The sequence below is a fragment of the Schistocerca cancellata genome, chromosome 7 (genome assembly GCF_023864275.1).
Source record: "Schistocerca cancellata isolate TAMUIC-IGC-003103 chromosome 7, iqSchCanc2.1, whole genome shotgun sequence".
Classification (NCBI taxonomy): domain Eukaryota; kingdom Metazoa; phylum Arthropoda; class Insecta; order Orthoptera; family Acrididae; genus Schistocerca; species Schistocerca cancellata.
Window position 1 is genome coordinate 591550573 of NC_064632.1, and position 17348 is coordinate 591567920.

The following is a 17348-nucleotide window of genomic DNA, read 5'->3' on the forward strand; positions in this document are numbered from 1 at the left end:
TGTTGTTGTCTTCAGTCCTGAGACTGGTTTGATGCAGCTCTCCATGCTACTCTATCCTGTGCAAGCTTCTTCATCTCCCAGTACCTACTGCAACCTACATCCTTCTGAATCTGCTTAGTGTATTCATCTCTTGGTCTCCCCCTACGATTTTTACCCTCCACGCTGCCTTCCAATACTAAATTGGTGATCCCTTGATGCCTCAGAACATGTCCTACCAACCGATCCCTTCTTCTGGTCAAGTTGTGCCACAAACTTCTCTTCTCCCCAATCCTATTCAATACTTCCTCATTAGTTATGTGATCTACCCATCTGATCTTCAGCATTCTTCTGTAGCACCACATTTCAAAAGCTTCTATTCTCTTCTTGTCCAAACTATTTACCGTCCATGTTTCACTTCCATACATGGCTACACTCCATACAAATACTTTCAGAAATGACTTCCTGACACTTAAATCTACACTCGATGTTAACAAATTTCTCTTCTTCAGAAACGCTTTCCTTGCCATTGCCAGTCTACATTTTATATCCTCTCTACTTCGACCATCATCAGTTATTTTGCTCCCCAAATAGCAAAACTCCTTTACTACTTTAAGTGTCTCATTTCCTAATCTAATACCCTCAGCATCACCCGACTTAATTCGACTACATTCCATTATCCTCGTTTTGCTTTTGTTGATGTTCATCTTATATCCTCCCTTCAAGACACCATCCATTCCGTTCAACTGCTCTTCCAAGTCCCTTGCTGTCTCTGACAGAATTACAATGTCGTCGGCGAACCTCAAAGTTTTTATTTCTTCTCCATGGATTTTAATACCTACTCCAAATTTTTCTTTTGTTTACTTTACTGCTTGCTCAATATACAGATTGAATAACATTGGGGAGAGGCTACAACCCTGTCTCACTCCCTTCCCAACCACTGCTTCCCTCTCATGCCCCTCGACTCTTATAACTGCCATCTGGTTTCTGTACAAACTGTAAATAGCCTTTCGCTCCCTGTATTTTACCCCTGCCACCTTTAGAATTTGAAAGAGAGTATTCCAGTCAACATTGTCAAAAGCTTTCTCTAAGTCTACAAATGCTAGAAACGTAGGTTTGCCAGGAGTGACTAAGATTTCGGCTCACGGTCCATGTTCGGGCCGGAGTTCCGAAGCGCTCAGCCTCGCTTCGCTTTTCCCCCACCGCCACGGTGCGCCGTCTCAGTGCGAGGAAGGGGAAGATGGGAAAACAGCGAACACGTCGCATTTAAATGACAGTGCAGCTGCACTGCATCCGATTTGGTTTTATATTTCACATTTCTCAACAAAACAAGTTTTCAGTATCGATTAACTGTTTTCGGAGTACATAGTACACACATCAATAAAAGTTTTGCACCATCTCGGTTCCGCGAGTTCCGGAACCTGTACGGAAAACAGGAATCGAGATCAACATCAACATCGTTTCCGCCCTTTTTACTGCTCATGAAAACCACACAATGCATTTTGTGCCACCATACAGCGAGACCTTCGGAGTTGGTGGTCCAGATTGCTTACACATCCACCGGTACGTCCAATACCCAGTAGCACGTCCTCTTGCATTGATACATATCTGTATTCGTCGTGGCATAGGCTACTATCCAAAAGTTCATCAAGGCACTGTTGGTCTAGATTGTCCCACTCCTAAGGCCCGCATCTCGTGGTCGTGCGGTAGCGTTCTCGCTTCCCACGCGAGGGTTCCCGGGTTCGATTCCCGGCGGGGTCAGGGATTTTCTCTGCCTCGTGATGGCTGGGTGTTGTGTGCTGTCCTTAGGTTAGTTAGGTTTAAGTAGTTCTAAGTTCTAGGGGACTTATGACCACAGCAGTTGAGTCCCATAGTGCTCAGAGCCATTTGAACCATTTTTTTCGTCCCACTCCTCAACGGCGACTCGGCGTAGATCCCTCAGAGTGGGTGGTGGGTAACGTCGTCCATAAGCAGCCCTGTTCAATCAATCCCAGGCATGTTCGATAGGGTTCATGTCGGGAGAACATTCTGGCCACTCTAGTCGAGCGATGTCGTTATCCTGAACGATGCCATTCACTAGATGTGCGTGATGGAGGCGTGAATTGTCGTCCATGAAGACGAATGCCTCGCCAGTATGCTGCCGATATGGTTGCACCATCGGCCGGAGGATGGCATTCTCGTATCGTACAGCCGTTACGGCGCTTTGCATGACCACCAGTGGCATACGTCGGCCCCACATAATGGCACCCCAGAACAGCAGGGAACCTCCACCTTGCTGCACTCACTGGATAGTGTGTCTAAGGCGTTCAGCCTGGCCGGGTTGCCTGCAAACACGTCCCCAACGATTGTCTGGTTGAAGGCGTATGCGACACTCATCAGTGAAGAAATCGTGATGCGAGTCCAGAGCGGTCCATTCGACATGTTGTTGCGCCCATCTGTACCGCGCTGCATGGTGTCCCGGTTGCAAAGACGTCGGGACGTCGGGAGTGAAGTTGCGCATCATGCAGCCTATTGCGCACAGTTTGAGTCGTAACACGAGAAGCATTATTCAACATGGAGGCGTTGCTGTCAGGGTTCCTCCGAGCCGTAACCCGTGAAGCCGCGCGGTCTCAGGTGTCTTGTCACGGTCCGCGCGGCTGCCCCCGTCGGAGATTCGTGTCTTCCCTTGGGCAAGGGTTTGTGTGTGTTGTCCATAGCGTAAGATAATTTGAGTTACATTAAATAGTGTGTAAGCTTAGGGACCGATGACCTAAGCAGTTTGGTCCCATAAGATCTTGCCACAAATTTTACCATAATCCGTAGGTAGCCCTCGGGCGACCTGAGCGAGGCATGTCATCGAGAGTTCCTCCATATCCGAACAACATCGCTTTGGTTCACTCCGAGACGCCAAGACACTTCCGTTGTTGAGACCCCTTCCTGGCACAAAGTAACAATGCGGATGCTTTCGAACAGCGGTATTGACCGTCTAGGCATGGGTGGACTACAGACGACACGAGCCGTGCACCTCCTTCCTGGTGGAATGACTGGCACTGGTCGGCTGTCGGACCCCCTCCGTCTAATAGGCGCTGCTCGTGCATGGTAGTTTACATCTTTGGGTGGGTTTGGTGACGTCTCTGAACAGTCAAAGGGACTGTGTTTGTGACACAATATCCACAGTCAACGTCTATCTTCAGGAGTTCTGGGGACCGGGGTGATGCAAAACTTTTTTTGATGTGTGTGTTATTTTTATCATGGTACAATCTGTCGGTATACTAACAGACGCAGACAATTTCACAGAGTTTCACACTCACGTTACAAGGTTATTGCGACTTATTTAGTTAGGTCTTTCACACGAATATGTCGACGGAAAGATCGTAGCCCTTTTGCAATCTCATTATGGAGACTTGGAATACCTACCTTAGGAAAGCAAGGTGTCAATGAAACTGGAATAACCTTGCTGGTTAATCAGCTATGTCTGCATATGCGCAGGGGTACTTTCAACTGAAACGGCAAACGGTCTCGAAAACAGCTCGAATAGAGACCTAAGACTGACAGTATGCTCAAAGTCTTTATAAAACTATCCTTTTAATTCCTGCAAGGCCGTAATGAATTCTTCTAGCCTTGCACTTTCTTTAAGGTCAGTGAGCTTCAGGAACTGGACTGTCTTTGTCAGAATGTGTCCCTTCTACAACGCGATTTTCTTTTTAAATGTGTCCCGATCAAATCAGAAAGAAGTTATCTTGCAATGTTTTACTGTGGGCAGTGTACAGCCCCTTAAAATGCGAAGTCTGCAATCCATTCTGGATATTCTTAATTTCGTTCAAATGTTTCAAATGGCTGTGAGCGCTATGGGACTTAACATCTGAGGTCATCAGTCCCCTATAACTTAGAACTACTTAAACCTAACTAACCTAAGGACATCGCACACATCCATGCCCGAGGCGGGATTCGAACCTGCGACGTAGCGGTCGCTCGGTTCCAGACTGAAGCTCCTAGAACCGCTCGGCCACACCGGCCGGCTCTAATTTTCGTCCCTGCACTCCTTTTTCTTTCATAAATTCAACAACAGCGAGTTTTAAATTGAAAAATCGTTCCAGGCGTGCCCCTTGACTTAAGCAACGCACTTTGCAGTAATATACGAAGTCTCTATACTCTTCGTTCATTTCCATAAAACAGTTGCAGCTGACCATGGAAGAATAGGCGTTACTTCAGAAATTTTGCTATTTGCACCACTAATTTCTTCATGTGTCCCATACCTGATATTTAGCACAAAGTGCTTCTTGATGAACTGAACAATCAATCCCGTCTGTCGATCGTTGTAATTTTTTGCTCTTTCAATGTCATTCTCTGTGTGTGTGTGTGTGGCGCTGTAATGTTGTTTTACGGCAAAGAAGCAGTACCCGTAGCTTACGTGAATTGAGAATTCTCATCCCTCTCTTCCGTCATTCTCATCATTTTAAAGGATCGTGACGATAGACCGCTAGACTGCCTCTTTTTGCACGAACAATCACCAGACTTGTGAACGTCCTCCATTCCACGAACAAATAGCGAAATGTAAAGAGCGCCGACACCGCCGTTCTGCCCAACTCTTTAGAGAGTCGTGCCGACAGAAAACTGCCGCTAAATGGACTGTCGCGCTGTTACGGGCACTTCCGAGAAGGACCGACCAGAGCCGAGTTGCAGGCCGGCTCTTGGCCCGCCCACGGTCCGCACACGCTGCACGCGTGACATTTGGCACGGCGTAGCCAGCCAGCCCTGGTATAGATGAACTGCCTTTTCGCCCGCTGTTTTGCTAGCATAGACTGTAAGGCCTGCAATTTTTTTTCTTTAATCGATCCTGTGTCTTGTTACACCCATTGCTCTTGTGTAAATCTAAACGTGGAATACCATTTATTTTGTCGTCAACAATGATTAGTTAGCGTAATAATTACAACAAAAATAATTTTGTAAACATATATTAAGCCTACCGAAAAGCTAATGTATTAAAGATCTGTTTCTTTTCCGACGCAGATGCGATAAATCCGGTTTGCCGTGGTGACTATTAAATAGCATTCTTTGATTTAGTTCACAAATTCCAACACCTTCTAAGCATTCCACGCTAATTAAGGCCATAGATTCACGGTCTTTTCCGGATGTATACTTTTGACCGAAAAGCGGTTCTGGTAGATTTTTGTTAATCCTGTCATTTGAGTTCTTGTGGGGATACTTCCATTGAAACTTTCATCACCTAAAACATATTTATTTATTTCTAACCGAGAAGTCAAATACCAGTTTTCATAGGTTTAGCTTTAAAAATGTTTTAATGTACCAGTTACACAAATTTCCACGTCCGCCGCTCGTGGTCTCGCGATAGCGTTCTCGCTTCCCGAGCACGGGGTCCCGGGTTCGATTCCCGGCGGGATCAGGGATTTTCACCTGCCTCGAGATGACTGGCTGTTTGTGTTGTCCTCATCATTTCATCATCATCCAGGAAAGTGGCGAAATTGGACTGATCAAAGATTGGATAATTGTACGGGCGCTGATAACCACGCAGTTGAGCGCCCTACAAACCAAACATCATCATCTCATCATCACAAATTTCCATGAAAACTTCATCTCCTATTTCACCCCCTTAGGAGTTCAATTTCCAAAATCCCTGAAACACGAAATTTTTTGAAATTTCTGATTGAGGAATCATATACCATTTCTTGTAGTTCTAGCTTCAGAAGTCCCGAAAAATCTTTAATCCTCTAATTCACCCCCTTAGGGGGGGGGGGGTGATATTAACCCCTCTCCAAATTTCAATTTCCTCTCCGTAGCGCTTTGGGCTGGGCGATGATGATTCAGCGAGGACATTTTCGTTTACGAAGAGAGATTAAGTTTATACTGAACCCTGAACTTGGGAATCCAGGTCGCACTTGTTTCATAAAAAATCTGTTCTCTCGTCCACATACTCTCCTGGAAATTGAAATAAGAACACCGTGAATTCATTGTCCCAGGAAGGGGAAACTTTATTGACACATTCCTGGGATCAGATACATCACATGATCACACTGACAGAACCACAGGCACATAGACACAGGCAACAGAGCATGCACAATGTCGGCACTAGTGCAGTGTATATCCACCTTTCGCAGCAATGCAGGCTGCTATTCTCCCATGGAGACGATCGTAGAGATGCTGGATGTAGTCCTGTGGAACGGCTTGCCATGCCATTTCCACCTGGCGCCTCAGTTGGACCAGTGTTCGTGCTGGACGTGCAGACCGCGTGAGACGACGCTTCATCCAGTCCCAAACATGCTCAATGGGGGACAGATCCGGAGATCTTGCTGGCCAGGGTAGTTGACTTACACCTTCTAAAGCACGTTGGGTGGCACGGGATACATGCGGACGTGCATTGTCCTGTTGGAACAGCAAGTTCCCTTGCCTGTCTAGGAATGGTAGAACGATGGGTTCGATGACGGTTTGGATGTACCGTGCACTATTCAGTGTCCCCTCGACGATCACCAGTGGTGTACGGCCAGTGTAGGAGATCGCTCCCCACACCATGATGCCGGGTGTTGGCCCTGTGTGCCTCGGTCGTATGCAGTCCTGATTGTGGCGCTCACCTGCACGGCGCCAAACACGCATACGACCATCATTGGCACCAAGGCAGAAGCGACTCTCATCGCTGAAGACGACACGTCTCCATTCGTCCCTCCATTCACGCCTGTCGCGACACCACTGGAGGCGGGCTGCACGATGTTGGGGCGTGAGCGGAAGACGGCCTAACGGTGTGCGGGACCGTAGCCCAGCTTCATGGAGACGGTTGCGAATGGTCCTCGCCGATACCCCAGGAGCAACAGTGTCCCTAATTTGCTGGGAAGTGGCGGTGCGGTCCCCTACGGCACTGCGTAGGATCCTACGGTCTTGGCGTGCATCCGTGCGTCGCTGCGGTCCGGTCCCAGGTCGACGGGCACGTGCACCTTCCGCCGACCACTGGCGACAACATCGATGTACTGTGGAGACCTCACGCCCCACGTGTTGAGCAATTCGGCGGTACGTCCACCCGGCCTCCCGCATGCCCACTATACGCCCTCGCTCAAAGTCCGTCAACTGCACATACGGTTCACGTCCACGCTGTCGCGGCATGCTACCAGTGTTAAAGACTGCGATGGAGCTCCGTATGCCACGGCAAACTGGCTGACACTGACGGCGGCGGTGCACAAATGCTGCGCAGCTAGCGCTATTCGACGGCCAACACCGCGGTTCCTGGTGTGTCCGCTGTGCCGTGCGTGTGATCATTGCTTGTACAGCCCTCTCGCAGTGTCCGGAGCAAGTATGGTGGGTCTGACACACCGGTGTCAATGTGTTCTTTTTTCCATTTCCAGGAGTGTATATCCTGTAAGTCCATTTGTGTGTGACAAAAGCTGTGAAGTTTTCGCGAAGATGCTTTTCTTTGCATTGTTTACAACAGCGCAGAAATTACTGTCTAATAATACACTCATCCATATCATCAGTGAAATTTTACATTTTCTGCTTTAGGGCAGATATTTGACTCCTGCATCACTCGACACCGTGTCCGTCCATTCGTAATTTTGCACATTTAACTTTCGCTTGCAATCATTTGTCTGCCCCTTCCGAGGCCTAGAGATCATATTTTTCGCTTTCACTGTCAGTAACATTAATGACGTTAACAGAAAATTATCTCAGCTTACCTCAAAGCTCTTTTCCACGATCACTTTTCGTGATCACTTTTGCAACGTACGGGGGGTTTTTATTGTAAAATTATAGATATATTGAAAAATATCTATCGGTAGTCTTAGTCGCCCATGAGTTGCTATCTGACTTACGTTGGCTCTGTTTAAACGTGCGGTTATGCCCCCAGTATCATTTGCATCGCAATTACCATTACACTCTAATTGTTGTTGTTGTCGTGTTGTTGTGGTCATCAGTCCTGAGACTGGTTTGATGCAGCTCTCCATGCTACTCAATCCTGTGCAAGCTTCTTCATCTCCCAGTACCTACTGCAACCTACATCCTTCTGAATCTGCTTAGTGTATTCATCTCTTGGTCTCCCTCTACGATTTTTACCCTCCACGCTGACCTCCAATACTAAATTGGTGATCCCCTGATGCCTCAGAACATGTCCTACCAACCGATCCCTTCTTCTAGTCAAGTTGTGCCACAAACTCCTCTTCTCCCCAATCCTATTCAGTACCTCATCGTTAGTTATGTGATCTACCCATCTAATCTTCAGCATTCTTCTGTAGCACCACATTTAGAAAGCTTCTATTCTCTTCTTGTCTAAACTATTTATCGTCAACGTCCACGTTTTACTTCCATACATGGCTACACTCCATACAAATACTTTCAGAAACGACTTCCTGGCATTTAAGTCTATACTCGATGTTAACAAATTTTTCATCTTCAGAAACGCTTTCCTTGCCATTGCCAGTCTACATTTTATATCCTCTCTACTTCGACCATCATCAGTTATTTTGCTCCCCAAATAGCAAAACTCATTTACTACTTTAAGTGTCTCATTTCCTAGTCTAATTCCCTCAGCATCACCCGAGTTAACTCGACTACATTCCATTATCCTCGTTTTGCTGTTGTTGATGTTCATCTTATATCTTCCTTGAAGAGACTGTCCATTCCGTTCAACTGCTCTTCCAAGTCCTTTGCTGTCTCTGACAGAATTACAATGTCATCGGCGAACCTTAAAGTTTTTATTTCTTCTCCATGGATTTTAATACCTAGTCCGAATTTTTCTTTTGTTTCCTTTACTGCTTGCTCAGTATACAGATTGAATAACATCGGGGAGAGGCTACAACCCTGTCTTACTCCCTTCCCAACCACTGCTTCCCTTTCATGTCCCTCGACTCTTATAACTGCCATCTGGTTTCTGTACAAATTGTAAATAGCCTTTCGCTCCCTGTATTTTACCCCTGCCACCTTCAGAATTTGAAAGAGAGTATTCCAGTTAACATTGTCAAAAGCTTTCTCTAAGTCTACAAATGCTAGAAACGTAGGTTTTCCTTTTCTTAATCTTTCTTCTAAGATAAGTCGTAAGGTCAGTATTGCCTCACGTGTTCCAACATTTCTACGGAATCCAAACTGATCTTCCCCGAGGTCGGCTTCTACCAGTTTTTCCATTCGTCTGTAAAGAATTCGCGTTAGTATTTTGCAGCCGTGACTTATTAAACTGATAGTTCGGTAATTTTCACATCTGTCAACGCCTGCATTCTTTGGGATTGGAATTATTATATTGTTCTTAAAGTCTGAGGGTATTTCGCCTGTCTCATACATTTTGTTCACCCGAGTTTCGTCAAGACTGGCTCTCCTAAGGCTGTAAGTAGTTCTAATGGAATGTTGTCTACTCCCGGGGCCTTGTTTCGACTTAGGTCTTTCAGTTCTCTGTCAAACTCTTCACGCAGTATCATATCTCCCATTTCATCTTCAGCTACATCCTCTTCCATTTCTATAACATTGCCCTCAAGTGCATCGCCCTTGTATAGACCCTCTATATACTCCTTCCACCTTTCTGCTTTCCCTTCTTTGCTTAGAACTGGGTTTCCATCTGAGTTCTTGATATTCATACAAGTGGTTCTCTTTTCTCCAAAGGTCTCTTTAATTTTCCTGTAGGCAGTATCTATCTTACCCCTAGTGAGATAAGCCTCTACATCCTTACATTTGTCCTCTAGCCATGCCTGCTTAGCCATTTTGCACTTCCTATCCATCTCATTTTTTAGACGTTTGTATTCCTTTTTGCCGGCCTCATTTACTGCATTTTTATATTTTCTCCTTTCGTCAATTAAATTCAATTTTTCTTCTGTCACCCAAGGATTTCTACTAGCCCTCGTCTTCTTACCTATTTGATCCTCTGCTGCCTTCACTACTTCATTCCTCAAAGCTACCCATTTTTCTTCTACTGTATTTCTTTCCCCCATTCTTGTGAATTGTTCCCTTATGCTCACCCTGAAACTCTGTACAACCTCTGGTTTAGTCAGCTTAACCAGCTCCCATCTCCTTAAATTACCACCTTTTTTACAGTTTCTTCAGTTTTAATCTACAGTTCATAACCAATAGATTGTGGTCAGAGTCCACATCTGCCCCTGGAAATGTCTTACAATTTAAAACCTGGTTCCTAAATCTCTGTCTTACCATTACATACTCTATCTGAAACTGTCAGTATCTCCAGGTTTCTTCCATGTATACAGTCTTCTTTTATGATTCTTGAACCAAGTGTTAGCTATGATTAAGTTGTGCTCTGTGCAAAATTCTACCAGGGGCTTCCTCTTTCATTTCTTAGCCCCAATCCATATTCACCTACTACGTTTCCTTCTTTCCCTTTTCCTACTACCGAATTCCAGCCACCCATGACTATTAAATTTTCGTTTCCCTTCACTATCTGAATAATTTCTTTAATTCCATCATACATTTCTTCAATTTCTTCGTCATCTGCAGATCTAGTTGGCATATAAACTTGTACTACTGTAGTAGGCGTGGGCTTCGTATCTATCTTGGCCACAACAATGCGATCGCTGTGCTGTTTGTAGTAGTTTACTTGCATTCCTATTTTCCTATTCATTATTAAACCTACTCCTGCATTACCCCTATTTGATTTTGTGTTTATAACCCTGTAGTCACCTGACCAGAAGTCTTGTTCCTCCTGCCACCGAACTTCACTAATTCCCACTATATCTAACTTTAACCTATCCATTTCTCTTTTTAAATTTTCTAACCTACCTGCCCGATTAAGGGATCTGACATTCCACGCTCCGATCCGTAGAACGCCAGTTTTCTTTCTCCTGATAACGACGTCCTCCTGAGTAGTCCCCGCCCGGATATCCGAATGGGGGACTATTTTACCTCCGGAATATTTTGCACATATGTCAAGAGTAGTTGGTCGACTCAAGAGCGCGGCAGCAAAGGTACACTTCAGATTGCATATGAACACCACAAGTTAGCAGAAATCTGTTTCTCTTCTCAGAGGAACATATAATGCTACGTGTGTGGAATCGGAAGCTCTACACTATTCAGACTTGCAGAGTAACCAATGGAGTCAATGCCGGTGATTTCTCCAACCTACTTCTCTCCACGTTCTCCAAACAGGGCAGCCAGACACACGACTGATCTAGTGCACTGCCGACCCCAGAGTCCTCCTTCAGAGTTTTCGCAAACCTGGCCGTACTTCGCCGCATGGATCCGTGTGCGTTGGTAGCCAATCACGACACAGGCGTCAATGTATCTGTGCGCGTTTGTACCCAACCACGACACAGAATTCTCCCGTGGTTACTGTTGCCGCCAAACTTTTAAGGGGCTCCGGAAAGGCTCAAAATCATGAAAAGTTCAATTTTTACTTTTTTGCGTTTTCTGAATCTGCAGACTATTACCTTTTAATAGATATATAATTTATTCAATTCCGAAGACTACAACTACCTACGCCCGGGTTCCCGGGTTCGATTCCCGGCGGGGTCAGGGATTTTCTCTGCCTCGTGATGGCTGGGTGTTGTGTGCTGTCCTTAGGTTAGTTAGGTTTAAGTAGTTCTAAGTTCTAGGGGACTGATGACCATAGATGTTAAGTCCCATAGTGCTCAGAGCCATTTGAACCATTTGAAGACTACAACTATTTTTAATTTTTTTTTGAAATGTGTTCTACATGGGCGTGACCCACTGTGGCGCTGTTAAACTGTTGTCAAATTGTGTTATTATTAACGTCCGTGTTCATCAGGTACATTTTATTGTTGTGAGATAAAGTATGTGTTGTGGCTAACCTGTGATGGTTCAATATATATCGCTGGTGTGAGTGTCGATTGTTTCATGTTTATTTACTCTGTCGTTATCTCGAAAATATTCGTAATTAATTCTGTTTCTTGAGTCTCTGTTTTGTTGAAGTATAATAATGAGTAAAAGTAAAGTTATTAGAAATCCTCTGAAGGCTTTTAAGAAAAGGAGTAATGTTGGAAAGCCAAAGGTATGTGTTATTACTGTAAATAATAATATTCTAACATGGTACGAGCGATGCTTGCTTTAGACAAGGAACGCCTTCGGGCTGCAGACAGGGCTGTAAAGAGTCTAGAAATACAAGCAAGAGTAAACAGGAGGAGGAACAAGAGGAAGCTGGAGGAGGAGTTTGCAGAGGATGAAGATAATCCATCCTACGGACCTGGAATGCACTAAAAAGTTAATCCAATCTTTGTCGCTCGATTCCCAAAACTTTTATTTTCTCATACTAATTACATGTTTTCTAAGAATCTTCCAAACATATTTGTTTCAAACTTTCAGTAAATGTTGCACAGTACCTTCTGCATAATTTAACACAGCCTTTTTCCAAAAAACTGTATATTTTTGAATATATAAATAAAAAATTGCAAAAAAATGTTGTGAATTTTCATTACCATTGAAAAAATCATCTTTAATAACTGAACTAAAATTTTGTAAAATCCCTGTGTTAAGTTGTAGCCCATATTCCAATAAATAATCTGTAAAAAGTTCAACTTCGTACCTCAAATACTTTGTGAGGAAAGATGTAATTTATAAGCGTAATTGTAACATTGCAAGTATAGGGCGTTCCGGAGCCCCTTAATATGTATCTCTACGCGCTCTGCGCCAATCCCGTCACAGTCTTCCGCAAATTTTCCACTGTGGCGCGAAATCGTCTTTCTCTCTTACGCATGTAGCTCCTTCTCACTTCTTGTTGTGATGGCCCAGCCTCTCCGAACGTCTTTGGTGGTCTGAACTGCCAGCCGACAAAGGGGTCCGGCCGCGGCCATCCCGTCAGTTTGACACGACATAAACACCTTCCTTAGGGGTTTCCGGCCGTGTTCCAGCCTCCGCGGCTATCTCGTTAGTCTGACATGACACACACAACTTCCTTTTCTGAGTCCATTCTCTCCTACAGGTGGGACAATTATAAATTATTATTCGGTGTATTATTAGTGATTTAGCATCATGTAACGTGCAAAATCTGCTACCTTACACTTTTCATGCTCGCTTAGCGAGGGAGCAAAGGGCGCTACTTTGAATCGGTATGTGAGTGTACCTCTTCACGCGAGCGAATTATTTCTGTCTGTAACTAGGTTACCACTTCGTCTTGCCGTATAATAAAACTTGTGAAAATTATTATCTGTCTCTGTAAACAGGTTTTAAAAACATACATGGAGAGTCATTTTTTGACCGTTCTATTTGAAGTACCCACGTACCTCCACACGAGTACACGGAATCCTATAAATTCCTGCTTTTTCCACCGGTTTGAGAGCATACTTGCCAAATTTTAGTTGATCTTGTATTTCCGTGTGGGCTTGTAGATTACCGCGGTGTCCTGTTGTTCAAGACTTTTCCTATGCGGTCAGTAACGCCCTTAATGAAAGGCAGGAAAACTTTCGATTTCACAGGCTGTTGTGCATCGCTGTAATTTCTGACCCATGGTCTTAGCTCTCTTTTTACCTCAACGGACGAATAAACATTTCTTGAGCAATGCATTGGTGACATGTTTTAATTCCGCGTCAAGAGGCTGTGGTTCGTAGGTGTTCCTGGCTCTATGCGCCAACGTTCTTAGGATGTCTCGTTTCTGTTGTGGGTGGTGGTTCTAATTCCGTTGTAGATAACGGTCTGTGTGCATGGGTTTTCGGTAAAATGTGTGGCCTAAGATACAACCTTTTTTGTTGAAATCAAACACGTAAAGAAAAATTAATCTTCCGCCTGCGTCCTTATCCATGGTAAACTGAATTTTCGGTTTCATCCCGTCGAGATGCTTGTGAGAATGAGCTAGTTCCTCTCTGCCATGCCTCCATAAAACATACGTATCATACACGTACCGGAACCATATATTCGGTTCCTTTTTGGCAGTCTCCAGCGCCGCCTCCTCGATTTTTTGCATCAAGAAATTCACAGTAACTGGGATTAAGGGGCTACCCATAGCCACGCCATCTGTCTGTTTATAGAACGCATCGTTCCACGTGAAATACATGGTTGTGACGCACTATTCAAACGGTTGTCCTATATCGGTAGGGAAAATCCGATTCAGCTGTTGCAGATCGGAACAAGAGTAAATAGCGATACCACATCAAAACTAGCTAATATATCCCACGGCTGGAGCACTGCGCCGTTTAACTTACTGATAAAATGTGCCGACGAATCACATCGGCCCACGTACCGTCGTAATACAGTTGTCAAAAACTTGGCAATCGAATAACTGGGCGAACCAGGAGCACTCACTAAACGTCTTAGAGGAACATGTTCTTTGTGCATCTTCGGCAACCCATAAAGTCTTGATGGTAGCGCAACTGAATTGAACAGACTTTTCTGAACGCTCTTTTCGTTAGATGACTTATTTATCAACCGTGTAACAGTCCTAAGAACATTTTCAGTGGGGTCTTTACTCCATTTCCTAATGTCTGCGGATTTAGTAAGTCATTAGTCTTACATTGATATTCGGTCACATTCAAAGGAAACGTCACATTTCACTCGTCATAGGGGAGGATGACAATACTATCGTCCTTACTCAGGCATTTTATGGCATTCCTCTAAATCACAGTTGTTGCGTTTTGGAGGCTAGTACTCTAACAGCTTCTATATGGATTTCTTCAGTTGTCCACAAACGCCTGCTTCTAAACTCGCTATTATTTCTTCCGTGGGCACAATTTGCGGAGTAATGGCAAAGTTTTCACCCCTGAAAAGCACAGATCTCTCATCGTCAGATAACGAATGTGCGGATAAACTGATAACTGCGCCGGAAGCCTCTAAATGGATCGTCTAATTAAGTTGCGAATTGTCAAATTTCTTCTTCTTCCTATTGGATGTTGTCAAGATACACTTCCTAATAGTAGTCTGTCAATTCTACCCCTGCCACCTCTACACATTTTATTGCTGATAGTGATACGGAGACACAGCAGCTTACTTCTTCTTCTTCTTGCGTTACGGCCTCTGTAGGACCAAAGGTAGGACTGCATTTTCCTCTTCTGCTCCCAAAACCTCTTCATTCTTTCTCTTTTTCTCTCCCGCTCTTCTTCCGAGATCTTCAGTTTCTGTTTCTCCTGTCGGCTCCACTGGTGACACTCTAATCTTTTCCTGTATTCTTCTCTGTCATTGATCCCGGCATATTGGTCGGTTTATATTTGTTCCTCCAATTTTCCTTTCCTTCGACTTTGATCCCCAATTCCAATCAGTCCTTCCGAAGTTCAACAACCCACTTGGTTCCTGTCTTTCCCCTTGTCCTCCCTGTTGTTTCCCACACTCTCTTCGTCATTCTGTCCGTACTCATCCTAACTTCATGTCCTGCAAACCTTGTCCTTTTGCCGGCCGCTGTGGTCCAGCGGTTCTAGGCGCTCAGTCCGGAACGGTCGCAGGTTCGAATCCTGCCTCGGGCATGGATGTGTGTGATGTCCTTAGGTTAGTTAGGTTTAAGTAGTTCTAAGTTCTAGGGGACTGATGACCACAGATGTTAAGTCCCATAGTGCTCAGAGCCATTTGAACCATTTTGAACCTTGTCCTTTTGAGTCTGATTTCCCCGGATATTGTTCTCATGTTCCGGTACAATTCTTCCCTAGGTCTTCGCATCCACCTCCCTCCACCTCTTTTGGGACCTAGTATTTTTCTCAGTACTTTTCTCTCTTCTTTCTCTAGTTGTTCTGCCCCATTTCTTCCTAGTGCCATCGTCTCAGCAGCATATAATACTGCATTCCTCACCGTTGCCTTGTAGTGGCTTATCTTTCCCTGTGTGGATATATTATTTTTATTGTATATCTCTCTCGTCATGCAGAAGGCTGACCTCATCTTCTGTATCCTCTCCTTGCTCCTTGCTCCTGTTCCTTCCTGTTATAAATCCTCCCCGGTATTTAAATTTGTCCATAATTTGCACAGTGCCTTCCGATGTTTCCCAGCCTGCAGTGGTATTTAATGTCTGGGTCTTGTTGTAGGCGATCTTCAGCCCCACCTTTCTGGCTGCCTTACTTAAGTTGTCGAGTTGTGTCTTTGCGTCTTCTTCCGTCTCCCTTGCTATTGCTATGTCGTCTGCTAAGGCTAGGCAGTCCGCTTGAGCACTGTTGTCCTTTTTGTCCCCCACATGGGGCTTTGGTATTCCCATTTCCTCATTTATTGCTCTCCACTGCCTGATCACTTCGTCCAGTGCTACATTGAACAACAATGGCGACAATCCATCTCCCTGTTTAACACCAGTCTTGATCTCAGATTCCTCTGACATTGCTCCTCTGAATCTCATCCTTGCTTTTGTGTCTGTCAGAATTTCTTTTATGTGTTCTTGTGTAGTTCCATCAAGTCCTCTGTTCTTCAGGCTCCTAACAAGAGTCTGTCTGTCGATGGAGTCATACGCCTTTGTGAAGTCCACGAAGTAGCTTACTGTCTGTGCTTGCCAGTTCCCGGCAGGTCTGGTGAATCCGCTCACGTAATAAAGGTCTCTTCTATCCGTTTGAAAATCCACTACGCCTTGGCTCAGCTGCATACCCGCTTAACCCTCAAAAACTTCGGAATAACACTGACGGCTGTGCGACGAGACAGAAATATGAGAGAACACGAAAGCTGCACTCTGCTTTTCTAGAGTCCTTCCATCCGTAGCACATTTCTTGAGATCTGCTCCCTACAGTGGCGTCTAACTATAAAATGTAAAGTTTCACGGCCGGAAATGTCACAATTAATAAAATGTTCCGGTCTGTTTTGCCGTGGACAAATGGATTTCACATTTGAACCCAACATTTCGTCCGCATCTACAGACGACATTTTTAAGGAGGATCGAACATATAGGTAGATGAGTAAAGACACCACGGTAAAAGCTCTTACGACTGTTACACGGTTGATAAATAAAAGTCATCTAGCGAAAAGAGCGTTCAGAAAAGTCTGTTCAATTCAGTTGCGCCGCCACGAAGACTTTATGGGTTGCAGAAGATGCACAAAGACCATATTTCTCTAAGACGTTTAGTGAGTGCACCTGGTTCTCCCATTTATTCGATTGCCAAGATTTTGGCAACTGTATTACGACCGTACTTGGGCCGATCTGATCAGTCTATCAAGAAGGCACATTCCAATCAGTAAATTAAACGGCGTAGTGCTCCAGCCGGGGGCATACGTATTATGAAGTTTTGATGTGGCATCGCTATTTACTCTTGTTCCGCTCAGAGAGGTGTTGCAACAGCTGAATCGGATTTTCCCCTACCGATATTGCACAACTGTTCGAATATTGTCTCACAAACACGTACTTGAAATGGAACGGTGGGTTCTATGAACAGACGGATGGCCTGGCTACGGGGAGCCCCTAAAGCCCAGTTACTACGAATTGAAAATGTTCAAATGTGTGTGAAATCTTATGGGAGTTAACTGCTAAGGTCATCAGTCCCTAAGCTTACACACTACTTAACTTAAATTATCCTAAGGACAAACACACACACCCATGCCCGAGGGAGGACTCGAACCTCCGC